At 43.1% G+C, this 24,665-nt stretch overlaps 1 pseudogene; it reads left to right on the top strand.

Annotated features, from left to right (window-relative positions):
- The first annotated feature begins 831 nt into the window (after window positions 1–831).
- LOC131898554 (phospholipase A2-like) overlaps window positions 832–24,665 on the top strand; it is a 24,143-nt pseudogene continuing 309 nt past the window's right edge.

Raw genomic sequence — 24,665 nt, 5'->3', positions numbered from 1 at the left:
TATTCCCTCCCCTGATCCCATCTACTATGGCTGCTACTGTGGCGGTTCCAGATTGAACAAACGGAAGAAAGACTTAGACAGGTGAGTGATCCATCTAGGGGGGAGACTGGAGTGTCTGGGCTGGGGTGGGGACAGGACACAAGCAGAGCATCTCATGATGTATGAATAGGAGACATGCATATTCACCATATGTCATGTGTATTTTTATTAATTAATTAATTAATTAATTAATTTATTGTTTGGTTTGTTTCCAGACAGGGTTTCTCTGTGTAGCCCTAGTTGTCCTAGAACTGTCTGTGGAGACCATGCTGGCCTTGAACTCAGAGATCTTCCAGCCTCTGCCTCCTGAGTGCTGAAACTTAAGGTGTGGATCAACACCTCCAGCCTATGTTTTCCCTTCTTGTCAGGTAAAGAAATCAGTCCAAGAGTACCCTGTATCTAGTGGTCCCTGAACCAGAACATGTAATTTATAAAGAGTGGACAATGCGGGACTCAGGCACCAGACTAGGGCATGGCCAACCATCACAGCCACCGTCAAAACATTAGCTTTGGTTGTAAAATGTCAGCGAAACTTTGGAATATATAATTTCACCATGTTCCTGGAGCTTTGTTTTAAAAAATTACTTTTCAAATAGAGGGTCTCACTATGTATCCCTGGCTGATCTCAAACTCAGAGATCATCTGCCTCTGCTTCCCAAGTACTGAGAATAAAGGCAGACACCTTCACACTCCACAGAAATGGCTTTCAATAAATATGTGATTAATAGGTATCACTGATTTTCGAGCCTGGGGAACATTACTTCTGAAACATCATGTTTAGGTCATGCTGACATGTTTGAGAAAGACTGCAGGTGAGAACTGACCTCCTGTGGGTCCACAGTCCTCCCTCAGCTGTTCCTTCCTCTCTCCAGGTGCTGCCAGACTCGTGACAACTGCCGTGATCAGGTCAAGAAGCTGGAAAGTTGCAAGTTCCTCATAGACAACCCCTACAGAAGCTTCTACTTATACTCGTGCTCTGGGAATGAGATCACCTGCAGTGGTAGGTTTACCTTCCAGGACCTCTGAATTCTGTTTTCTCCTGGGCATCTTTGGAAGAGGCACAAAAGTATCAAGGACAGTCACCATTTAGTGCTCATTTCCTTCACCCCATTTGACATCACAACAGCCTTATCAGGTAGATACTAAAATATAGATGAGGTCTGAAGCATTAATCTTAATCGTTTTCAACAAAAAAATCAGGAGTCACATATTGGGGTAAGAGATCTGAGAACAGGGAGCAATCACCAGTTGCTTCCTACCTCTTCTGTTCTTTCTTCCAAAAGCCTGAGATCCTCTCTAAGCCCCACTCTACCACTTCCTGTCTCCTCTCTGTCTACAATCCTCCAAGGCTCTATGGTCAGCTAGTGGCTAGCTCCACCCTCTGACTCCAAACAAGCTTTATTTGTCAGAACACAATCAAAATATCACACAACAGAGGTCCCTGATGGTGAAGATAAGGTAGCCTGGGCCAGATGCTCAAGGTCAACAGCTTAGAAGTGATGGCATTTGGTTCAGGATCAATCGTCTACATCATTCCAATGCCTTTTTAAAAACATTTGTGGATTTTATATATTTGTGGGGGAGTTATGCCTGTGGGACAGCACACTTGTGGAATTCAGAGGACAACTTGCTGTAAATTGTTCTTTCATTAGACCATGTGAGTCCTGGGGAGGGAACTCAGGTTCAGACTTGGCAGCAAGAGCCTCATTTCCAGAGTCAATTGCCTGCCCAAAGCCTCTCTGCCCTATAAACCACAACGTTTACTGACACATTATTTACTAAACACTTTTATGCTACATTAATGGCTATAAGCCAAATACTGAATTAAACACATATGCAGGGCAAGATTTATCATTCCCATTTTACAGGCGAGGATTCAGAGGGCTGGGAATATAGTTCAGTTGTTAGAGTGCTTGCCTAGCATTCACAGAGTCCTGGGTTCCAACTCCAGAACCCATGAATTGAGTGTGGTGGTGCACACCTGTAATCCAGCCCTTGGGAGGTGGAGGCAGGAGGATTGTCTTAAATCATATAATTTTAGAAGTGGTAGTTGGCATTTGTAGTTTTCTGGGTTTTAAATTAAACATATGTCTATTGATTTTTATGTATAGGAATGAGTTGGCATCCTGTGTCTTCTTCAGTCACTCTCCACCATATCTTTAGAGCCAGGGTCTCTCTCTCTCACTAAACTGGACACTCACTCTTAGCTAGCCTGACTGTCCAGCAAGTTTTGGGGATCCAAGCTCACCACTTCCCAATAGAGTTACAGATACCACAACCACACCTTACTTTTTCCATGGTCTCTGGGCATCCTGGGTCAGGCCCTCATGTTTGCATGGCAACAGCTTTACCAACTGTGCCATCTCCCCAGCCCACAACAACTAATGTTTTTATTACGAGCGTGTTCCAGCAATTTGAACAACCCAATGTCCTTTTGTGTGCTTCGTCTCTCAACCCTGAGTGTGCACCTATGGGAGGTGCACTATGTCTTTTCTTTACAAATCGTAGGGAACATGGTCATGGGCTCCACTCAACTTCTTTCTTGTTTCCCTCCAGACAAAAATGACCCCTGTGATGCCTTAATCTGCAACTGTGACCGCCAGGCCGCCATCTGCTTCTCCAATACTCCATACAGCAAGAAGTACAAAGGCAATGGCTGTTAGACTTGTCACCTCAGTTACTGGGACACCATCCCTGCCTGCCTGGTTGTCTTCACTACTCACTGTGCCCTCTAATAAAGCACCTATGGAAAGAGCTCCGCTGTGGTGATTGTATTCTCTGTCTACCAAACATAATTAGATCCTCAGAGAACATCATTCGGTCTAGTCCTGGAAGCTGAAGTATAATTTGAAAGAAGTTTCCAAGAAGCAAAAATCTTGAAGGGTCATTTGTGAGCCCATCCATGCCTTTCATCCCAGAATTCTGGGATGTGAGGCAGAGGTAGAGGCAGAGGAAGGCAGATCTCTTTAGGTCAAGGCAAACCTGGTCTAAAAAAAAAGTTCCCTGGAAAGACAGGACTATTACACAAAGAAACCTTGTCTTGAAGAAGAGGGAGGAAGAGGAGGAGGAGGAGGAGGAGGAGGAGGAGGAGGAGGAGGAAGGGGAGGAGGAGGAGGAGGAGGAGGAGGAGGAGGAGGAGGAGGAGGAGGAGGAAAAGCCAGTCTGGGATACATAGTGGGGTAGGAGAGGACTGCTGTGGAACATTAATTTAAGACGTGTTACATTTGATTATGCTGTGGAACATTTGTGTTAATAAGGCAAAAATGTGCTTCATTTGTTTAACTCTGTGAAGCTGGGTTACTGTTCCTGTCAAAAACATCTGATGGTCTAATAAAGAGCTGAATGGCTAAAAGCAAAGAAGGAGAAAGGATAGGCAGGGCTGGCAGGCAGAGAGAAGAAATAGGAAACAATATCTCAGGAGATGAAGAAGGACCAAGAAAAGGAGGAGACAAGGACAAAAGGGGACCAGTCATCCAGCTACACAGCAAGCCATAGAGGAAGAAGGAAAGAAAAGTATACAGAACTAGAGAAAGCTAAAAGCCCAGAGGCAAAAGACAGAAGGGATAATGTGAGTTAAGAAAATATGGCTATAAAGAAGTCAAGGTAAGACCTGGCATTTATAAAAGATAATAATCCTTCGTGTGTTTATTGGGGAGCTATGAGGTGGGCACAACAAAGGGAAAAAGAATAAAAGAGTAAGACAAACAACTATAGGAAACAGAAAAGGAAGAAGAGGGGAGAGATGAGGAAGAGATAGTGACAGGAAAGAGGGAGGGATGGGAAGGTAAGGAAAGACAGAGAGGTGGGAGGGGAGAGAAGAGAGGAAGACGCAGTGTCACACGGGCACTAAAGGAACATCTTGTCCCTAAAAATACTGGAATTGAAGGGGTAGGGGACGTGGTGGAGGGCAGGATGATGGTGGTGGCGGCGGCGGCGGCGGCGGCGGCGGCGGCGGCGGCACACACCTTTAATCCCAGCACTTGGGACCAGAGATAGGCAGATTTCTGTGAGTTTGTGGCCAGCCTGGTCTACAGAGCGAGTTCCGATACAGGCTCCAAAGGTACAGAAAAACCTTGTCTCAGGAAACCAACACAAACAAACAAACAAAAAACTGGAATCAAAGCCCATCTGCTGTGTGCTACTCTAAGGAAGTGGGATGTAAGAAACCAAACTGGACTGAGGGTAAATGACCAGAAGGCAGGATTACATCCTGTGACCTTCCAGTCTTCGCTGTGCCTAAACACACGCCACAGGACAGTTGTCCCGCTAAACTACACAGCAGTCTAACTTTTTGCAAGAAACAAAACAGAGCACATCCTCTACTCTACCTTTCTCTATCACGAAACCCCACATGTGAAGCCAGGTTAATATCTCATTCAATGGTCAACCAGATTTAGGAATAATTGTCTCATTGACTGATTTAAGGCTACGTGGTTCTCAGTGTCTTTTCCCTTTACTGAACAGCTGCCCAGCCCTCTGACTTTCCACCCCCAACCTGATCCTCAGTGGAGTCCCAAAGCACAGGCCTTACCCCCCCCCCCAAGGTCAGGTCTCAGGAGCAACAGGTGCAGCTAGAGCCATGTTGTTTTTTATTCTTTTGGGGGGCCCGTCACCTAGCTCCAAATAAAGCACACACAGAAGATTATTCTTAATTATAAATGCTCGGCCTTAACTTTGCTTATTTCCAGCCAGCTTTTCTTAACTTAAATTTATTCCATATATGTTTTGCCCCCTTTTCTATTCTGGTATATTTTTCTTTGTTTCTTACTCAGTGGCTTGCTGTGCAACTTGGGTGGATGGCCCCTGATGTCCTACTCCTTCTCAGGCTACTTCTTTTCTCCTACCAGATTTCTTCTCCTATATATTCTCTCTGACTGTCAGCCCTACTTATCCTTTCTCCTGACTAGCTATTGGCCATTCAGTTCTTTATTAGACCTTCAGGTGTTTTAGACAGGCACAGTAACACAGCTTCACGGAGTTAAACAAATTCAACGTAAACAAAATAACACACCATAATATTTCCTTCTTTTGTCTAAATAAAAATAAAGGTTTTTACTTTAATGGAAAACTACATACAACAAAAATGATTATCAAATAAAAATTACATTTACAATATTCTGTCTATTTGTAGTTAGCATATCCAAAGAAAATAATGCATTATATTATTATATAATATAATACTATTCATTGTAGTGAATCCAAAGTTTTACACCTAACTTACTTTCTATCATAACTAAGAAGACCTGCAACTGTAACTATCTAGTCTTCAAGTCCATCAAAGACCCCAGAAGGAAAATATTATTTGAGTAAACCAAAAGTGCATTGCAAACAACTTCCAAAATTCTAGCAATGACAGAGACATCTGACTGCCTGGACAGTCACCCAAAGTTCCTTCTGTAACATTGGGCCATTTATATTTAGCCTACAGACTTAAAGTATCTGGCAGACTCTTCAGTGAAGCAGGAATTTTGAAGGTCTGTCCTTCCTTGTATTGGCAAAGTTCAACAGTTCTTTTTCCTCTGTTTCCTGCATGTCCAGTCTGCATAGCACATTGTCAGCAGTCAGAGACAAGAACAGTTTCTCTGCCCAGTGGCTAACCTTGCCACAATAAAAGCAAACTCCATAAGGAGTTTCTTCAATGCCCGTCAGCTTCTCTGAAGTCAATTGGTGCTGCCAGGAGCAGATGTGTCTCATTGTCATGAAAAACTTTAAGTTAACAAAACTTTTTAAATGCCATATTCTATATGTCTTTGAAGTACTTGAAGATCATCTATCTAAAATATATCTATTCAACCTAGACAGCATACCTAATATATCTATAAATTTGATTGTTATAAATGACTAAGTACTGACCCAAGGGGTGGCTCTAACTGCTAACATTCCCTAACAATCCTCCCTTTTAGATTAATATAAAAGGGTGAGTTATGAATAGCAAGTGTGTGGGGGAACGAGGGGGGCAAATTATTGAGACTGCTTCCTGCTCTTTTGGGGGCAAAATGGGGAGGGGGACTTTGGGAGATGGGGTCACACACAGTGGGAGGTGTGAGGGAAGAATCATTCAGTTAGCTGTCATCCTGGATACCCCTTGAGGGAAGTAAGAAGGCAGGTTGCTAGGAAAAAAATAGATTATCATTGGCCTCATGAGCAGGGATAGCCAACGGAAGAGTGATAACTGCGAGAAAGAATGGGATGGAGAAGTGCCCTGGATGTACAGAAGAGGCAAGGGTGAGTGAGCCAGATTTAAAAGCAGATATGCCCTTGAGTCTGGAGTGGTGGTACCAGCAGTGAAGTTTCAGGAGCTTGGGGGACATGGCATGCCAAATCAGGAGTACAGGAGCCATCACATCTGCTGTTTCTCTGGAGGTGGAAAATGCTTCTATCCAATCATTATTCTCCTGGTTGGTGTCCTCAGTTAGTGCAGTGGCTGGTGGTATATCTGGAGGGCCTTTGAGAATCTGGCCTTGGCATGAATCTGGCAGGAGAGGTGGATCTGTGCAGGAACCTGCAAGTTTTTTTTTTTGTTTTGTTTTTTGTTTTAAAAAAAAACTAGAACATATTTACATCTTGGTGTCATAGCAAATGCTATGACTTTGGGTTAAACAGTATGAACATTTTCTAGGGCCTGGTTTTGGCCCAATGAAACACATCTTTAAATCTATAACCAAAAGAAATTTGCTGAATGAAGTGGTTGAGTGAGTGAAGAAGGAGGAGCAGGAAGGATTCCCTTTCCTCTCTAATGCTAACCTGTCTCTAAAAGCTAGGACTAGTAAAGTCCACAGAAATTTAAGGACTCCCAAGACTGTAGTCAGTGCTCTATTAATTTATCAAAACTGCATTTATCAATGTTAAAACTCTGAACCTCTGAAGTCACATCTGAAACCAGTTTAACCTGTACCATGAAGTCTGTGACTGAGTCACACCTGCCTGTACTTTTAACAGGGAACTTACTAATGAGCTACCAAGGTGCTTGTAGCCTTGGAATTGGGAGAGAGAGCTGTTAATTGGCAAACATCATCAGATCTGAGAAGGATAAGTAAGTGAACAGAAGTGAGACATCTTTCCTATCTTCACATAAACAAATGTTAAAGCATCTTCTTTTTATCTAATTTACCAGGAGATACTAAGAGCAGTCATTGCAAAGTGAGATTATACCTTGTTTGAATCTGGTAGCAAGGTGAACTATGTCTAGACTCAGTGTTAGCTCTAAGAGAATGAGGCCTGTGAATTTCACATAGAGAACAAAAAAGGCACCTGAAACCTTGGTTGCAGCAGTTGAATTGACAAAGCCTGGTTGTCAAATGACATCAGAGATCTGAGAAGGATACATTTTAGCTGAGTTAGTGATCGAAAGTGACAGAGACTTCCCTGTTGGCTACCTAGACGGCCACCTGTAGGCGGAAGTTTTCCTGTGTCCCTCAGTTGCTTGGTCCCAAGTAAACACACAGAGGCTTATATTAATGACACACTGTTTGGCCTGTACTCAGGCTTATCATTAACTAGCTCTTACAACTTAATTCAACCTATTTCTATTAATCTACATTTTGCCATGTAGCTTTGTGGCATTACCTGTGTTGTATCACATCTTGCTTCCCTGGGCAGCACTCAGCATCTCTCTGACTCTGCCTTCTTCTCCTTGTCTCTCTCTTGGATTCCCCACCTGGCTCTATTCTCTCTTGCCACAGGCCGTAGCAGCTTCCTTATTAACCAACGGTAGCAACACAGATTCATAGCTTACAGAATGACCATCCCACAGAGGCCATCCCAGGATCCTCCATGGTCATTAACGGCAGAGGTCTCAGGGCAACATCAGTCTTTGGCTGCCAGCCCTAGGCCTGCCAGGCCTCTGAAGATCTGACAGTTTTGGGGTAGGTACTTCTGGGGACGACCAGCCTCCCTTGTCTAGGCAAAAGTGAGGCAATGGGCTCCCCAGAGTTCTATTGTCCAGGGTTTGAAAAAAGCCCTGGTAGCAGATGAGCTGAAAGGCTGTTTTTTTTTTTTGTTTTTTTTTTTTTTCAGCAACTGGTGCTGCCACTCTGGAGCAAGTTCCAAGTGGAGGTTTTGTGCCAATCCATCTTCTTTGGAGGAAATAAAGGTGCTGTGAGGATCCAGCATGTCTCTCTATCATGAAGAGCTTTTTTTTTTTTTTTTTTTTTAAATTTTTATTTTGCAATACAATTCAGTTCTACATATCAGCCACGGATTCCCTTGTTCTCCTCCCTCCCGCCCCCCTCACCTTCCCCCCAGTCTGCCCCCCATTCCCACCTCCTCCAGGGCAAAGCCTTCCCCACAGACTGAGATCAACCTGGTGGACTCAGTCCAGGTAGGTCCAGTCCCCTCCTCCCAGGCCGAGCCAAGCGACCCTGCATAGGCCCCAGGTTTCAAACAGCCAACTCATGCAATGAGCACAGGACCCGGTCCCACTGCCTGGATGCCTCCCAAACAGATCAGGCCAATCAACTGTCTCACCCACTCAGAGGGCCTGATCCAGTTGGTGACCCCTCAGCCATTGGTTCATAGTTCATGTGTTTCCGTTTGTTTGGCTATTTGTCTCTGTGCTTTATCCAACCTTGGTATCAACAATTCTCGCTCATATAAACCCTCCTCATTCTCGCTAATTGGACTCCCAGAGATCCACCCAGGGCCTAGTCATGGATCTCTGCATCCAGATCCCTCAGTAGTTGGATGAGGTTACTAGCATGACAATTAGGGTGTTTGGCCATCCCATCACCAGAGTAGGTCAGTTCGGGCTGTCTCTCGACCATTGCCAGCAGTCTGTTGTGGGGGTATCTTTGTGGATTTCTGTGGGCCTCTCTAGCACTTTGCTTCTTCCTATTCTCATGTGGTCTTCATTTACCATGGTCTCCTATTCCTTATTCTCCCTCTCTGTTGTTGATCCAGCTGGGATCTCCCGCTCACCCAAGCTCTCTTTCCTTCGACCCTCACCCTTTACTACCCCCACTCATGTCCAGGCTGTTCATGTAGATCTCATTCCATTTCTCTGTCATTGGGCGATCCCTGTGTCTTTCTTGGGGTCCTGTTTCCCAGGTAGCCTCCCTGGTGATGTGAGTAGCAGTCCAGTCATCCTTGTTCCACATCTAGTATCCTGCTATGAGTGAGTACGTATCATGTTTGTCTTTCTGAGTCTGGGTTACCTCACTCAGGATGATTTTTTCTAGATCCATCCATTTGTCTGCAAACCTCATGATGTCATTGTTTTTCTCTGCTCAGTAGTATTCCATTGTGTATATGTACCACATTTTGTTTATCCATTCTTCGGTTGAAGGGCATCTAGGTTGTTTCCATGTTCTGGCTATTACAAACAATGCTGATATGAACATAGCTGAACAAGTGCTCTTGTGGTGTGGTTGAGCATTCCTTGGGTATATGCCCAAGAGTGGTATAGCTGGATCTTGGGGGAGATGGATTCCCAATTTTCTAAGAAAGCACCATATTGATTTCCAAAGTGGCTGTACAAGCTTGCATTCCCACCAGCAGTGGAGGAGAGTTCCCCTAGCCCACATCCTCTCCAGCATAAGGTATCTTCAGTGTTTTTGATCTTAGCCATTCTGACAGGCGTAAGGTGGTATCTCAGAGTTGTTTTGATTTGCATTTCCCTGATGATTAGGGATGTTGAGCAATTCCTTAAATGTCTTTCAGCCATTTGAGCTTCCTCTGTTGAGAATTCTCTGTTTAGTTCTGTAGCCCATTTCTTAATTGGACTGTTGGGCATTTTGATGTCTAATTTCTTGAGTTCCTTATATATTCTGGATATCAGTCCTCTGTCAGATGTGGGGTTGGTGAAGATCTTTTCCCATTCTGTAGGCTGTCGCTTTGCCTTGTTGACCGTATCCTTTGCTCTACAAAAGCTTCTCAGTTTCAAGAGGTCCCATTGATTGATTGTTTCTCTCAGTGTCTGTGCTACTGGTGTTTTATTTAGGAAGTGGTCTCCTATGCCAATGCATTCAAGACTACTTCCTACTTTCTCTTCTAGCAGGTTCAGAGTAGCTGGATTTATGTTGAGGTCCTTGATCCACTTGGACTTAAGTTTTGTGTCCAATGATAGATATGGATCTATTTGCAGCCTTCTACATGTTCATATCCAGTTTTGCCAGCACCATTTGTTGAAGATGCTTTCTTTTTTTCATTGTGCACTTTTGGCTTCTTTGTCAAAAATTATTTGTTCATAGGTGTGTGGATTAATGTCAGGGTCTTCAATTCAATTCCATTGGTCCACATGTCAGTTTTTATGCCAGTACCAAGCTGTTTTTATTACTGTAGCTCTATAGTACAGCTTGAAGTCAGGGATCGTGATGCCTCCAGAGGTTGTGTTATTGTACAGGATTCTTTTGGCTATCCTGGGTTTTTTGTTTTTCCATATGAAGTTGGGTATTATTCTTTCCAGGTCTGTGAAGAATTGTGTTGGTATTTTGATGGGGATTGCATTGAATCTGTAGATTGCTTTTGGTAAGATTGCCATTTTTACTATGTTAGTCCTGCCTATCCATGAGCATGGGAGATCTTTCCATTTTCTGACATCTTATGAAGAGCTTTTTAATTCAACATTTTCAATGCCATATTCTGCAGATCTCTGAGTATTTGAGCACTGTCTGTCTATTAGCTATGAACGGCTGACTCTCAGCTTGTGTTCCCTAACATTCTTCAATATGTTATCAGCTTTCATAAGACTAGGACTTATTTTCTTCTGAAAAGGCAAAGAAGAGTGTCAGGGAATAGATCCAGGGTCAAATGGGAACACGAGAAAAGGGGATATGAGTTGGGGTTGGCCCAACTCTGAGAAAAGAACCCTCTTAGGGGACCCAAAATTCCTTTACAGAATATATATCTGGTTTATCAAATTCCTTATTTATTTAATATATGCCATCATTTATTTAGATTCTCTAGAATCTTGGTGTTGAACATTTGGTGAAGAGATAGGTATAAATCTCTAAGTTAGCTTTTGTTAATCTAAATACATCTTTTATAACTTTCACTTTGTATTATCATATAGAGTATAGTATAAACCAGAATTGAATCAAATATAGTTTTACCTTTCTATCATAATACAAAAAGTCTATACCAATCCAAAATATTTGAGGCTTGTTGGTGTTTCATAATGGCAGTTTTGTCATTATTGTGAATCTCAGTGCAAACATCTGACATGCAGGTGGTCCTAGGCTGCTCCTGTAAAACGTTCAAAAGAAGCAAGATCATTAAGGTGCTAGCTAAGACAGACACCAGGGAGGTTTTCTTGTTGCATCTGCCTTAGTCATGTATCTACGTTTTCAGCAAGGCCATGGAGTTTCTAATGATCCCTGAGTGGTTATCATAAAAACAGCACTGCTCTCCTATGGCCTTGCTTAGGCCTCCTTCTTGAAGGAATGATAACCAGGGGAACCAGTTGAATAAGTTTTAGGTCAAGACCCCTTCTTACCTGGAGAACTGTTTTAGCTGGAGAAGAGAGTAATTTCTCTAAATATGTAACAGATTTTTCTAGGGCAGCGACATCTCCATCTACTGCCACTCTTAAGGCCCTGTTGTTCTGATCTTTGAGTACAGCCAGATTATCATCCTGAATGACATATAAACATAATAATTTTTAAGGCTACACAATACCTCTTTGATTCTACATAAAGAAGGTCAAGTGTCTTTTCTTATTGTGGAGCCATTTCAGTTAGTAAATCTATCAATTGACAGCTCTGGGCCCAGTTTCCTAGTATACCAATGGATACTATAGGAAGACATTTTTTTTTCTCTTTTTTTTAATTTAATTTTTTAAATTTTTATTTTGCAATACAATTCAGTTCTACATATCAGCCACGGATTCCCTTGTTCTCCCTCCTCCCGTCCCCCTCACCTTCCCCCCAGCCCACCCCCCATTCCCACCTCCTCCAGGACAAAGCCTTCCCCGCAGACTGAGATCAACCTGGTAGACTCAGTCCAGGTAGGTCCAGTCCCCTCCTCCCAGGCCGAGCCAAGCGATCCTGCATAGGCCCCAGGTTTCAAACAGCCAACTCATGCAATGAGCACAGGACCTGGTCCCACTGCCTGGATGCCTCCCAAACAGATCAAGCCAATCAACTGTCTCACCCATTCAGAGGGCCTGATCCAGGTGGTGACCCCTCAGCCATTGGTTCATAGTTCATTTGTTTCCATTTGTTTGGCTATTTGTCCCTGTGCTTTATCCATCCTTGGTCTCAACAATTCTTGCTCATATAAACCCTCCTCATTCTCGCTAATTGGACTCCCAGAGATCCACCCGGGGCCTAGCCATGGATCTCTGCATCTAGATCCTATAGGTAGACATTTTGTCTCCTATGCCAGGGAGTTTCTCTTTGACTTAGCCATTTTAGTGTGTTTCAAGGGCAGTGACAATGTACTCTGTTCTATAGCTGCTACCAGCTGAAATAGGTCATAGGTGGTCAGTGCCCATAGATTTTAAAAGGCTAGTCAAAGGTATGCAGGGAATTTAGGCAATGGACCACTTATCAGAAACATTTGATTATCTGACCCAGCTGTAGAGACAGGGAACAATCACATTGGCTAGGCTGCTCTACATCAGCCTTCAGCAAGTCCAGAACTTGTCATCATTTGGAGCAGGTTGCAGTCAGCAATGGATGCTTTGACATGTCTGCCAGCCAAATGGAGAACTTCTGAGACAAGTTCAAACTAGAAATAGAAGTTAAAATTTAAGAACTTAATTGGAACTTTTAGACCAATAGATTTAATAATTGGGAAGGGGAGACAGAGAGAAAAAGAGGGAAAAAGAGAAAGAAGAGGTGCACATAGTTTCGTGAAAGGAGAGAGAGGGAGAGAGGAAGGAAGAGAGAGAAAAGGGGGAGGGGTCTTCTCTTAAAGAGAACTAACTTTACATAACATGATGTGGTCAGGACAATGGGTGGGTCCACAAGGGGCAGGTATGAATACTAACATTCCCTGACAACAACACCTCAAACAAAAATAGAAACATACGTACAATATGTTGTAACAAAATAACCTTAAATTTTAATCAATAAACAAAAATCCATTAAAGAAGAGTAGAAACATATATACAGTGTAAAAATAACTTTATATTTGTATCAATATACCATATTCCTCTAGATGATAATAAACATTCATAACCCATGAAATAACCAAAAGCCTCCAAAACCACACTTGGGAATGTGGATGTCATTGGAAGCATGTCTCCACATGCTTCCTGCTGTCTGTGGATGAAATATCTTTAGGGTCCCAGAGAGAAAATTTTGAGATAATAACCAAGTCCTAAAAAGACCAGCAGTAAGCTTTGTTTTAGGTATCACCTGTCAAATTTCAGGAGGTCTTGCCTGTTCAAACCTGACCTTGAACATGGAGACAACCAACTCAACTCACCGTCTACATGGTTTTTATCCGGGGAAGACATATGAAGTGGGGAAAAGGAGGTGCTGGGTGCTAATTTAGAGGGTACCTGAGAGATGGCCAAACCAAGAGGCGAGAGGGCAATGGGACAGCAGATTATCTGACAGCCACCATGTGGTTGCTGAGAATTAAACTCTGGTCCTCAACAAGGGTAGAAAGTGCTCTCAAGTGCTGAGCCATGTCTCCAGACTCTGCAATGGTTGATTGTCAGCTTCACACACTGGGTAGGAGAGCCTCAGCTGGAGGATTGCCTGCAGCATATTGGCCTGTGGGCACATCTGTTGGACATTTGCTTTCTTTCTCTTTTAGTTTCTTGTTTTTGTTTTTTTTTTGGTTTTTTTTTTTTTTGGTTTTTTTTTGTTTTGTTTTTTGAGACAGTTTTGTGTGTGTGTGTGTGTGTGTGTGTGTGTGTGTGTGTGTGTGTGTGTATATCTCTGGCTGGCTGTCCTGGAATTCACTCTGTAGACCAGGCTGGCCTCCAACTCAAATATTTGTCTGCCTCTGCTTCTGAGTGCTGACATTAAAACCATAAAAGATGTGCACCACCACTACCACTATCTGGCAACATTCCTAGTTTTTTAAATGGAGTTTGTGAGCTACTAAGATGCAGCCTACAATGAAAGCCTGTAGACCTGAGTTGGACTCCTGAAACGCACTTAAAGGTAGGAGAGGACTGCCTACACAAGACTGTCCTCTGACCTCCACATGTGCACACAAGTGCACTCTCTTTTGATACCTCTCTCTCTCATGCACAACTTAACTAATTAGTTAATTAATTTAAAATTAAATTTGTAACTTATATCTACCTGTGTCAGGTTCTTGGGACAGACTTACACTTTGTTTATAAAGTTAACATGGAGGATTGTAGTGGCCAGCTACTCTTGCATGGGACCACATGTCACTGTCAGCATCCCTCAGACCCAACCCTAGGAGCAATGTCTATATCTTCTCATTACCTCAGAGCAACCATGGGACAGGGACTTGTCACTTGGTCTGTCACTGACTTGAGCTGGTTGAGGTGTTGAGCTAGCCTTTTCTCTTTGCCTCTGTGACAGCACTGATTCAGGCTCAGTCACCATCTACAGCAGCTCTGCAGGTCAGGACTGTGTGTGAGGGTGCACATATTCTACTTCTGTGCTACATACACAGTAGTCACAGGCCCCGAGTGCTGACTGGACACTGTCAGAGCACAGCTACAGGACTATAAAGAAAAGTCACTTGAGTCCTCCAGTCACAGAGGATGAAACCCCTTCTGGGGGTCGCTCTGCTCAGAGGTAGGACCCTTGTCCCCTAAGAGCATCACATCTCCCTTGTCTTCAATGTACAGCCCCCTAAAGGTCACATGTGAAGTTCTAGTTTGGGGTTACCTTTAGGATCCAATGGCCTCTGTGTTGGAGTTCTCTTATCCTCTCATGGTGACAACATCTGTCATCTTTATCCTCTAGGTCTAGACTCAAATGACTCCTTAGAAAAGTCCACTATATTCACCTACCCAAGCAAAGAATGTCCCTTCTACCTCTGCCATATTGCCCTGGGACAGATTTACTTGGGTTTCAGGTTCCCTGGCATTTTTCTTGTCCTTTTAAGAAGTATTTACTTTTATTATATGTGAATGAGCCCTTTCTCTGCATGGGTGTCTGTGAACTGTGGGTGAGCAGTGCATACAGATGTGAGAAGAGGGTTTGGATCATCCAGAATTAGGGTTGTAGACAGTTGTGAGCTGCCATGTGGGTGCTGGAACCATGCCTGGGTCCTGTGCAAGCACAGGAAGTGCTCCTGGCTGCAGAGCCATCTCTCCAGCCCTTAATATTATTTTTACATAATCTTATTATGTGGCTCATGATGTCCTCCAACTCAAAATTCTAGCCCAGACTTGCCTCAACCTTCCAAGTATTAGGATTACATACTTGCCTAGCATGTGTCTGCAATTCTTTTTTGATTGATTTTTCATCATAGGGTTTTGCTGTGTAGCAATATCTGTCCTGAAACTCACTCTATAGACCATCCTGGCCTTGAACTCAGATATCCACCTGGATCTGCCTCCAGAGTGTTGGGACTACACAGTGTGTATTCCACTGTACCTGGCTTCTCTTGAATTTTAATGGTGACCAAGTATCCCACTGCAAACTGAATCCTAGCTTATTTACCTACTCCTCAGCTGATGAACAGTTTATTGTATCAAATGCTGACATTACAATGATGATCTGACCATTATCCTTGTCTATGAGCTGTGCATGGCCATCCAACAGATTCCTTCTAATTATTCCAGTGTAAAACAGTGAGCATGTGTTGGCTGCTTCTCTGGCTCAAGGTCTCAGCTAGAGCTGTGATGAATCCCACTGCTGGCTAAGGCTAGGGTGCTGTGGGATGGTCTGTATGTCAAATGTGTTGCTGATTGGTCAATAAATAAATCACTGATTGGCCAGTGGCCAGGCAGGAAGTATAGGTGGGACTAACAGAGGAGAACTGAGAGAACAGGAAGCTGAGTGAGAGAGACACTGCCAGCTGCTGTCAGGACAAGGAAGATGTAAAGTACCGGTAAGCCACAAGCCACGTGGCAAGGTATAGATTTATAGAAATGGATTAATTTAAGCTGTAAGAACAGTTAGCAAGAAGCCTGCCATGGCCATACAGTTTGTAACCAATATAAGTCTCTGTGTTTACTTGGTCGGGTCTGAGCAGCTGTGGGTCTGGCAGGTGAGAGAGATTTGTCCTGAGGTGGGCCAGGCAGGAAAACTCTAGCTACACTAGGGTTTCACCTAGGCTTGAGTAGGGGTGGGGCAGCTTTCAAACTCAAGAGATGGTTGGATTGTTGGGTTATTGAACTAAGAGGTCAGTTTGTCTCTGACTGCTGACTGGAGAGTGTTCTCAGCTCCTCAACACAGGGACCACAGGGCAGTTCACAGTGTGGTGGCTGTCTGTCCTGACAGTGAGAAATGAGCAGGCAAGCAAGGCAAAAGACAATGTCTATAGAACTTAGTCCTGGGGAGTCCGACCAGCCGAGTACAGCTGTGTTCATTTATAGTGTTACCCACTCAGGAGGCTGAGGACAAAGTGTTGCTAGAGTTGGAGGCTAGCCTGGGTTACTGTGCAACTTCCAGTCTCAGACAAGTAGACATCTTCCTGCTCAGGCTTGGTGACTTGAGTTTGGTCTCCAAGACCTATATAGTGGAGGGGAAAACCAACTCTCTAAAGCTGTCCACTGACCTCCTCATGTGTAGCATGACTTATGAATGCTCCCAAATGCATGCTTGTGAACCTGTGTACAGGCAAGCACACACACACACACACACACACACACACACACACACACACACACACACTTCTATTCACTGCTTTCCTGATGCAGCATCTGGTAGGAGTCCAGGAGGAAGCTAGCAGGCAGGCATCAGACCCTTGGTAAAGCCAAGTGGGATTGATGGAGTGTGCTGTCCATTCTTACAGCAGGCGCTACTGCACACAGCATCAGCCCTTGGGCTGTGTGTTGATTCGGCAATGTGATCAAGTGCACCATCTTTGGAATTGATTCCTTGTCGGAGTACAACAACTATGGCTGCTTTTGTGGCTTGGGGGGGGGGGGAGCTCAGACACCATGGTGAATGAGTTAGACACGTGGGTGATCCATGTGGGAGATTGGAGTTTTGGAGTTAGGTGGGACAGGACACAAGCAGAGCATCTCATGAGGCATGAACAGGAGACATGCATGTTCACCAAACATCATATATTTTGTTTTGTTTCTTGCTTTCTTTGTGTTTGTTTGTTTGTTTGTTTCCAGACAGGGGTTCTCTGTGTAGCCCTAGGTTTCCTGGAATTCCTTCTGGAGACCATGGTGGACTTGAACTCAGAGATCCATCTGCCTCTTGATACAAAGTACTGGGATTAATGGTGGGCACCACAACACTCCAGAGAAGTTACTTTCAATAAATATATGCTTAGTAGAAATCACAGATTCTCAAGCCTCAGGACCATTTCTTCTGGAACATTGTGTTTAAGTCATGCTGACATATTTGAGAAAGACTTCAGGTGAGAACTGACCTTCTGTAGGTCCATACTCCTTCATCAGCTGTCCCTTCCTCTCTCCAGGTGCTACGATGAGACTCACAACCACTGCTACACTCAGGCAAAGAAGCTGGAAAGCTGAAAATTCCTCATAGACAACCCCTACACCAGCTTATATTCATACTCATTCTTTGGGAATGAGATCACTTGCAGTGGTAGGTTTACCACCCGGTATCTCTGGACTCTGATTGGCCCTGGGTGGATTTGGAATGGACAGGGAAGTAACAAGGACAGTCACCATTTAGTGGTCATTTCTTGGTCTCATGTGACCTCACAACAGTCTTATCAGGTAGATACTAAAATATAGATGAGGTCACTGATGAGGAAGATGAGGAAGACAGGGCCACTTGCCCAAGGTCATCCAGCTTAGAAGTGATGACATTTGGTTCTGGAACACAGATCTACACCATTCCAAAGGCTCTTATAAAAAACATTTTAAGATTTTATGTATTTCTGGGGGAGAATGCCTCTGCTACAACACAGGTGCGAAGGTCTGAGGACAATGTGTCTGTTTTCTCCTTCGACCATGTGAGTCCTGGGGATGGCTCTTGTTTAGACTGGCAGCAATTGCCTTTATTCCCTGAGCCATCTTGCCTGCCCAATGCCTCTTCTGTTAACTACTGTGTTATACTGATTCCATATTGACTAGACAGTGGAGAGCTGCATCATTAGTTATAAGCCAGATATTGTACTAAATACCTATGCAGGGCAAGATTTATCATTCCCATTTTACAGGTGAGGATTCAGAGGGCTGGGAATATAGCCCAGTGGCTAGTGTACTTGCCTAGTATTCACAGAGCCCTGGGTTCTACCTCCAGAACCCCTGAATTGAGTGTGATAATGCATACCTGTAATCTGACCACTTGGGAGGTGGAGGCAGGAGGACTGACTTAAATCATATAATTTTTATTTTGAGACAGGGTTTCTCTGTGTATTTTTGGTGCCTGTCCTGGATCTTGCTCTGTAGACCAGGCTGGCCTTGAACTCACAGAGATCCACCTGGCTTTGCTTCCCGAATGCTGGGATTAAATGTGTGTGCCACTACCACCGGGCCTTAAATCATATAGTTTTATAGGTGGTAGTTTATATTTGTAGTTTTCTGGGTTTTAAATTAAATATATGTTTATTTCTTTATGTGTATATGTACTAGAATTAATTGTAGACACCATCACACTCCACAGAAGTTGCTTTCAATAAATATATGCTTAATAGAAATCATAGATTTCAAGCCACAGGACAATTTGTTCTTGAACATCATGTTAAATCATCCTCACATGTTTCAGAAAGACTGGAGGGGGGAATTGACCTTCTGTAGGTTCATTCTCCTTTCTTAGTTGTTCCTTCCTCTCTCCAGGTGCTGCCAGATTCATGACAACTGCCTCGCTCAGGTTAATAACCTGGAAAACTGTGCAGTCCTCATAAGGAACCCCTACACCAGCTCCTACTCACACATCTGTTCTGGGAGTGAGATCACCTGCAGTGGTAGGTTTACCCTATGGGAACCTCTGAATTCTGCTTACTCCTGGGTGTCTTTGCAAGGGGCAGAAGTAACAAGGACAGTCATTTACTTGGTCCCATTGGACACCACAACAGCCTTACCAGGTAGATACTAAAATATGGATGAGGTCTGATGCAGTAATCTGATTAATCTTTTTAAATAAAAAAACAGGAGTCACATATTGGGGTAAGAACCAGAACATCAGTGAACAGGGAACAGCTGCCAGCTGCTTCCTACCTCTTCCATTCCTCCTTCCAAAATGATGAAATTCTCTCTCAGCCATGCCTTGCCATTTCCTGTTCCTATTCTGTCTAGAGTCCTTCAAACTTCTGTGGTTAGCTAGTGGCTAGCTCTGCCCTCTGACTCCAAGCAAGTTTGATTTGTTAGAACACAATCAAAATATCACACAACATTTCCTTGTTTTTGTCTAAACAAAAAGGAAGGTTTTTTTTTTTAACTAACATAGTAAAACCATATACAATAAGTATAATAACTATATACAAATATATATAAGCAAGAATTACATTAACAATATCTAGTCCATTTGCATTTGCCAAATTGAGAGAAAATACTCCATTATCTATCCTATCTTGGTAAGTCCAAAGTCTTGTACCTAATTTATTTTCTACCCTAACTTGCATTACCAACCAAAACTATCTTTTTATGTCTCTCAACCTTATGCACTTTACATGTCTTTTGTGAGGTGAATTTGTTAACAAGGAAAACTATATCTATAACTGTCCAGTCTTCCACTCCTTCAGAGACCTGAGAAGGAAATATTACCTGAGTAAACAGGATGTGCAGAGTAAAAAACTAAGAAATGACAGAAACAATCCCCCAAGGTTCCTCTGTAACCTTGGGACATCCATATTTAGCCTATAGGCCTAGAATATCTGACACACTTTTCTGTGAAACAGATTTTTGAAGGGCTGTCCTACCTTGTCTTTGCAAAGATGACAGTCACTTTCTTTTGTGTCCTGCTTGTGTATACTGACAGCAGTCGAGGCAAAGGAAGTTTCAGGCCTAGTGCCTAACCTTTGTAATGAAGAAAGTAAACTCCATATGGAGTTTCTTCGATGTTCATAATCTTCTCAGAAGTAGACTGGTGCTGCTAGGAGCAGACATGTCTCATTGTCACTAAAAAAAACAGGGTTTCTCTGTGTAGCTTTGCGCCTTTCCTGGAACTCGCTTTGTAGACCAGGCCGGCCTCGAACTCACAGAGATCCGCCTGCCTCTGCCTCCCAAGTGCTGGGATTAAAGGCATGCGCCACCACCACCCGGCTCCAGATTTCTTCTTAATGACAAATATAGGAGAATTCCAAGGATTAGTTGATTCTTCAATATGTTGACTATATAACTACCCCTGTACCCGTTGTTCTAAGGCCTGTAATATTTCTGATGTCAAAGGCCATTGGCCCACCCACATAGGTTTGTCTTTTAACTATTTTAAAGGTAGGCCTGTTGGTAACTTTAAAAGATCAGCAGCTTTTGTGCCCTGTTTATGAACAACCTGAATGGTCGGTGACTGTTCTTCATAATACTTTTTAATATTTGTCCCAGAAACATTTGTTAGTTTATGATTTGTTCCTGAGATTGGAGGAATGTTAATCTGGGCATTTCATTGCTGTAACAAATTACATCCCCATAAATCTTTTGCTATGTTAGCCAATTATGGCTCTAATTTTCCTCTCTGTCCTTCTGGCACTATACATTTGACATATCTTGACTTTATTTTACCTGAGATAAAGTTCAAACCCCAAAAGTTGAACATTTACCTCCTGAAGAGGCCAATTTGGATGCCAAGATTTTGGTGTCATTATTGTTATATCTGCCCTGGTGTCTACAAGACCCTCAATTACAATGTCATTTATTCATATTTTTTAACTTTGGTCTTTGATTATGTATAGAAGTTTGCCAAAATATTTGCTTTATGGTTTTACCTGGAATTTTTGTTCTATCTTCTAAAGTTTTTATTTAATCCAGAGCAGTATGGTTTTTTTTTCAATAGTCATTATGTATTTAATTTGCTCTAGGAAGAGTTTCCACAAGTTGATAGGGAATGCCTAAACCAAATTTGACATGAGGGCCCACAAGCATCCCCCGTCCAAGATATTTTCCAATGGCAAAGGGTTACTTTGTGCCTTGTTGATTTGCATTCATTGTTCCAGGTTCTGCCTTTGGTTTATCTTCTCCAGAAAGCAGAGACTTTCTGTTTGGATTATTCCTAGAAAAATCATTGTTTCTAGGAATGCCCTATCTACAATCCCTTTTTAGGTGACCTTGTTTAGCACAATTAAAACATCTGACATTTTGATTATTCTTCAAGCCTCTGTAAATCACCTCTCCTATCCAAGCATCAACATGGTTATAAGATTCAATATTGATTGTATCTCTGATCCATTTCTCTGTGGGTGCTGGTCTTGCCTTTAAAGGCCTAATTACTCTTTGGCATTGTGAATTAGCATTTTCACATGCAAAGATTCAATTATTATTTATCTAGCTTATGGATTTGCTATCATTCTATTTGCAGATGAAGTCAATCCTCGTGAAAAATTAGTGAACTTTTCTTTTGGGCCCTGTATAACTTTAGTAGTAAATGACAGTTTTCTTTCCAACTTCTTCATCTCTGTCCCAAGCATTCAAAGCTGCTTCATGGCATAGAGCCAAGATATGGTCATCATATATAGACTGTCTTTATACATCAGCATAATCACCCTCTCCAAGCAGCTGGTCTTGGAAATTTCTATACCCCTATCCCTACTTGATTGTTCAATGGCCTCAGCCTCATCTTTCCACCAGGTCCTTCACTGTAATTGAGGACCAGGTTCCAATACTTTTAGAACCAAGTCTTTCCATTTTTGTGGGATAATACTCTTACTAGTTGACCATGAATTTTATATCTGCCTCACAAAAGGAGAATGCTACCATATGAGACTATCTCTTCCTTAAATCTCCTCAGATCTAACATTTCCACAGGAATCCAGTCAGCTCTTACACAGCCTTGGGGATTCCTGTCATTTGACAGTTCTTCCTGTTTGGTGACTGGATAAATTAAGGTTGAGTTTTTTGATAACCTTGGGCTGTTTCTAATTTCAAAATGTGATGGTAACATTGGTTCTCCCTTAAATTCCTCTACCTTTGTCTGAATATCTCTATGATCTATTTTAATGAGTTTTTCTAAGTCTTCTAAAGTATCACTCAAAATTGCATTTTTTTCTTTAGTAAGTAATTGTAAGGCTTGCATATTATCAGTCAATTCCTGATATTTGGCATTGATATCAACTAACTTTTTTAGGGATAAAGCAAGAATTACTAAGCTGATAATGCTTATAATTAACATTATGTAAATCACAGCTAAGTTAATTATCCCCTCATTTAATTGTTCCATTTTATTTATTTATTTATTTATTTATTTATTTATTTATTTTTTATTTTTCTTTATTAAGAAATTTTCGACTTATTCCACATACCACCCACAGATCCCCCCTCCTCCCTCCTCCCACTCCCCAGGCCTCTTTCCCAAGCCACCCCGCATCCCCACAATCCTCAAATCAAGGTCTCCCATTGGGAATCAGCAGAGCCCGGCACACTGAGCCTAGGCAGGTCCAAGCCCCTTCCCACTGCACCAAGGCTGTGCAAGGTATCACACCACAGGCACCAGATTCCCAGAGGCCTGCCCATGTACCAGGGACAGATCCCGATCCCCCTGCCTGGGTGCCCCCCAAACACTTTGAGCCAAACAACTGTCTTCCGTATCCAGAGGGCCAAGTCCAGTCCCATGGGGGTACCACAGCAACCAGTCCATAGTTCATTGGGCTTCCATTTTTAAAACATCCATTGTGGAATCATACAGAGACCTAATTCCCTCCATCATAATAGTGTTTCCTAATTTATATCCTGGGAAAAATCTCTCTCTCTCTTTCTTTAACTAATTCCCCCTTTTAGAAAGTCCCAGTTGTCTCACCAAATCTGCTGATGTTGACACTGAAGTGTGAGGCTAAGATTGCTGTGCAGCACATCTGGACAGAGAACACAGGTGGTGCACAGCTGGCTGAGAACAGCTGCCCCTGATCAGATGTCAGCATCCTGAGGACAGGGTCCAGGGGAAGTCCACAAGCCACAGGAAAAAGTGACCAAAGAGCCAGCAGTCTGAAAGGCAGATACAAGGGAACACACAAAATCAGCACGTGTGATTGGCAGGAAGTGAAAACACAGAGCTGCCTGAAGACAGAGCTGGCCAGTGGTGAGGGACAAACCCCAGTGGCTTTTGGAACCCAAGTGCCTGTCGAGTTTGGGGCTTGTGGAGATTGCTGTAGAAAGGCTGCATCAGGAAAATCCCAGACCCACTCAGAGGGCTTGGGGAAGAAAAGGAAAAGCCAACTGGCCACATGGCGACTCCTGCGGACAGCTCTGGCAGATGCCTGTGGCTGCAAAGCCTTGGGCAAGCGGCTGTTTCCTGAATTCATGGCCCCAAATTTGAACACCAGATGATTTGTTAATCTAGTTAATCTTTATCAGTCAAAAACCAGGAGTCAAATATTGGGGCGAGAACCTGAAAGATGAGAGAACAGGGAGCAGCCGCCTTTTGCTTCCTTCCTCTCCCATTCCTTCACCCAAAGGGCTGAAGTCCTCTCTCTGCCCCACCTTACCACTTCCTGACTCCTCTCTGTCTGACAGTCCTCCAAATCTATGGTCAGTAGTGGCTAGCTTCACCTTCTGACTCAAAGCAAGCTTTATTTGTCAGAACACATTCCGAATACCATACAAGAGGTCCCTGATGGGGAAGATGAGGAAGCCTGGGCCAGATGCCCAAGGTCAACAGCTTAGAAGTGACAACATTTGATTCTGGATCAATCATCTACATTATTCAAATCCCTTTTCAAAACATTTAAAGTTTTTTTATTTTTGTGGGTGAGGCATGCCTGTGCAACTTCACACCTGTGGATCTCTGAAGGAATCTGTACTCACCTTTGACCATGTGAGTCCTGGGGATGGAACTCGGGTTCAGACTTGGCAGCCAGTGCCTTTATTCCCTGAGCCATCTTCTCTGCCCAAAGCCTCTCCTGTTAGCTGCTGTGTTATATTGATTCTACATTGACTAAACAAACAATGGAGAGCCGCATCATTGGCTATAAGCTAAATAGTGGCCTGAACACCTATGCAGGGCAAGATTTATCATTCCCATTTTCAGGTGAGGATTCAGAGGGCTTAAAATATAGCTCAGTTCCTGGATTCCTTGCCTAGCATGCACAGAGGCCTGGGTTCCACCTCCAGATCCCAAAAATTGAGTGTGGTTGTGCACACCTGTAATCCCAGCACTTGGGAGGTGGAGGCAGGAGGATTGTTTTATATCGTATAATTTTCAAGTGGTAGTTGATATTTGTGGTTTTCCTGGTTTTAGGATTAAATATCCATGTTTATTTATTTTTATGTATAAGAATGAGTTTACATCCTGTGTCCTCTTCAGTCACTCTCCACCATGTCTTTAGATCCTGGGTCTCTCACTAAACATGACACTCACTTTTAGCTAGCCTGACTGACCAACAAGTTTTGGGAATACATGCTCTCTATTCCCCAATAGAGTTACAGATGCCCCAACCACACCTTGATTTTTACATGGTCGCTGGGCATCCTAGGTCAGACCCTCATGCATGTATGTCAACCACTTTACCAA

The sequence above is a fragment of the Peromyscus eremicus genome, chromosome 23, assembly GCF_949786415.1.
Source record: "Peromyscus eremicus chromosome 23, PerEre_H2_v1, whole genome shotgun sequence".
NCBI classification, from domain to species: domain Eukaryota; kingdom Metazoa; phylum Chordata; class Mammalia; order Rodentia; family Cricetidae; genus Peromyscus; species Peromyscus eremicus.
Note: the sequence above shows the minus strand (reverse complement) of the source record. Positions and strands in the feature narration are given on the sequence as shown.